At 46.3% G+C, this 3,246-nt stretch overlaps 1 pseudogene; it reads left to right on the top strand.

The window, feature by feature from the left end:
• The first annotated feature begins 258 nt into the window (after nucleotides 1-258).
• LOC112439550 (SRA stem-loop-interacting RNA-binding protein, mitochondrial-like) lies at nucleotides 259-3,246 on the top strand (annotated as a pseudogene).

Genomic DNA, 3,246 nt, shown 5'->3' with positions numbered 1-3,246 from the left:
GGCAGGAGGATCACATGAGGCCAGGAGTTTGAGACCAGCCTGGCCAACATGGTGAAACCCTGTCTCCACTAAAAATACAAAAAAATTAGCCGGACGTGGTGGCAGGCACCTGTAATCCCAGCTCCTTGGGAGGCTGAGGCAGGAGAATCACTTGAATCTGGGAGGTAGAGGTTGCCATGAGCTGAAATTGTGCCACTGCACTCCAGCCTGGGCAACAGAGCAAGACTCTGTCTCAGAAAAAGAAAAAAAAGTCTAAAGATGGTGGCCTAAGCAGGGAGAGGTGCCATGGTGCTGCGTAGAAGTATCAGTCGGCCAGTTGTTTTTGTGAGAAAAATTCCTTGGACCAAGACAAGGAGACTGGCTTTCACAGAGGTTTGGGTTGGGTTCAGTGTTCTTCAGAATGCACTACAGCAGGAATATCATATTATAGGTGGAGTAAAGCTCCAGGTTTAAGCTCAAAGGCCAAAAGTTTTGCAAACATCTGATGATGAAGAGAAAGATTTTTGAGACTGTTTCAGCTTATTAAATGAAGTTAACATAACTGAGAAAAACAACAAACGAACAAACGAATGTCCTCATTGGCTACCAGGGACAATAAACTCCAAAGGGAAGAAGGGTGAGTGAGAGCTTATCCCCTCCACCAGCTAACCTCAAGGTTCTCACCCAGTTCCGAGGCGGCCTGTGGTGATAACCTCATTCCCTTTCCCCGCAGTGGTGGATATTTGGGAAGTGACCTTCCTGCCTTGACACATGACGTGTCCCACGAATACTCCATGCAGTTGTGGGATGCAAGGACCAGGTCACTCCCGAGGACGAGGAAGCTGGGCTTGGGGGCTGGCACAGAGAGTGGTGGGTGTTTGTCACGTGTTTATGACTTTCAGTAAGACTGAGTCTCTGAGTCTCCGACCTTGTATTTTTATTTTTATTTACTTATTTATTTATTTATTTATTTTGAGATAGAGTCTCACTCTGTCTCCCAGGCTGGAGTGCAGTGGCATGATCTCTGCTCACTCCAACCTCCACCTCCCGGGTTCAAGCAATTCTCATTCCTCAGCCTCCTGAGTAGCTGGGATTACAGGCCTGTGCCACCTCACCTGGCTAATTTTTGAATTTTTAGTAGAGACAGGGTTTCACCATGTTGGCCAGGCTGGTCTCGAACTCCTGACCTCAAGGGATACTTGCGCCTCGGCCTCCCAAAGTTCTGAGATTACACTCATGAGCCACCGCACCCGGCCTGCCCTTTACTCTTACACCTGGGTGGCTCTGCAGCCTTTCTCTAAGTCCTTCCTTCCAGACACCTTGATTCTTCAACTCCCATGTGTCTGTCCTGCTTTAATAACCATGTGTACTGTGAGGTCAGTGGGTCCCAAGGCAGCACAATTCAGTGGTCCGAGGGGTGGGCTGTGGATCTTAATCCTCTCATCTTGGGACCCTCAGCTATGTCCCTGGAAGCTTCTGCATCTCTCTCTATTAAGTGGAGATAAATAACTCCTATTCCTCAGGCTATCATGAGTCAGTGAGGTGATGAATGGAAAATGCCTATGTAGGGCTGGGTGCAGTGGCTCACACCTGTAATCTCAGCAGGCTGGGAGGCTGAGGGGGGAGGATTGCTCGGGCCTAGGAGTTGGAGGCTGCAGTGAGCCATGATCATGCCACCACACTCCAGCCTGGGTGACAAGAGGGATACTGACTCTGAAAAAATATATATTTTTTAAAAAAAGAAAATGCCTCCAAAATAATGAGGATTATATAAGAAAAAAGAAAGAAAGAAAATGCCTATTTAGGGAAGTCACCTGCAGTTCCTATTATGATGTTTCTTTGTTTGTTTGTTTTTTATTTTATGAGACAGAGTCTTGCTCTGTTGCCCAGGCTGGAGTGCAGTGGTGATCTTGACTCATTGCAACCTCTGCTTCCCAAGCTCACACAATCCTCGTGCCTTAGCCTCCTGAGTAGCTGAGATTACAGCCGTGCACCACCATGCCTGGCTAATTTTTGTATTTTTAGTAGAGATGAGGTTTCTCCATGTTAGCGAGGCTGGTCTTGAACTCCTCAAGTGATCCGCCTGCCTTCGCCTCCCAAAATGTTGGGATTACAGGCATGAGCCACTGCGCCTGACCTTACTAGAATGTTAGAACAGGACCTTCAACCCCCTAGAGCATCCACAGTTGTCACATCTGGGCCTCCATTGCATCTGATTGTCAAGTCTGGGAGGAGAAACAAAGCATGCTGTGCTCTGGAGCTTGCCCACCCATGGGTCAGCTGGGAAACCTCAGGACAGGCTCCATTCTCATGGGAAAGGCCTGTAGATTCACCTCTGCCTGAACCTGGGTAAGAAAATTGGTTTAATTCAAAGGTAAAGTGTTAGTAAGCTCTCCTGTCCCCACCTCCTGGCAATTCTAAATGCCACATCTTACAATTAGCTTCCTTAATAAATAATAAAATGAATATTTTCATCTCCATCATTCTGTCCTGTGTGTCTTATTTTTCAATTGATTCTAAATTCTGTAAGGTGGCCAGGCGTGGTGGCTCACACCTGTAATCCCAGCACTTTGGGAGGCTGAGGCAGGTGAATCACTTGAGGTCAGGAGTTTGAGACCAGCCTAGCCAACATGGTGAAACCCCGTCTCTACTAAAAATACAAAAAAAAAAAAAAAAAAGCCTGGCATGGTGGTGTGCACCTGTAATCCTAGCTACTTGGGAGGCCAAGGTATGAGAATCACTGGAACCTGGGAGGCGGAGGTTACAGTGAGCTGAGTTGGCACCACTGTACTCCAATAAAGCAAGGCTCAGCCTCAATAAATAAATAAATAAATAAATAAATAAATAAATAAATAAAATTATGTAAGGGAAGAAAGGGATGTTATTTACTGACTCCTAAGACTCCAACGAAGTGAAAAATGCAAAACTACAATCTCAGCACCAACAAGCAGGTTCCAGAGCCCCTTTGGGTCCTAGGTAATTAACCTGAGCCAAATGAGAAGGCATAATTTTACTTCATGGCAGCATAATTTATGCTGTCCTCACAGGCCATGTGTTAACCAGGGCCTGTGGAAAATGATTCAGTCTGCTAATACAGCACACCAATGACATGAAGCTAGTGATTTTTTTTTTAACCCAAAAAAATATTTTTTAGGCCAGGCATGGTGGCTCACACCTGTAATCCCAGAACTTTGAGAGGCTAAGGCGGGTGGATCACCTTAGGTCAGAAGTTCAAGACCAGCCTGGCCAACATGGTGGTGAAACCCT

Source organism: Pan paniscus, chromosome 3 (assembly GCF_029289425.2).
Source record: "Pan paniscus chromosome 3, NHGRI_mPanPan1-v2.0_pri, whole genome shotgun sequence".
NCBI lineage: Eukaryota > Metazoa > Chordata > Mammalia > Primates > Hominidae > Pan > Pan paniscus.
This window is presented reverse-complemented; position numbering and strand designations above follow the sequence as displayed.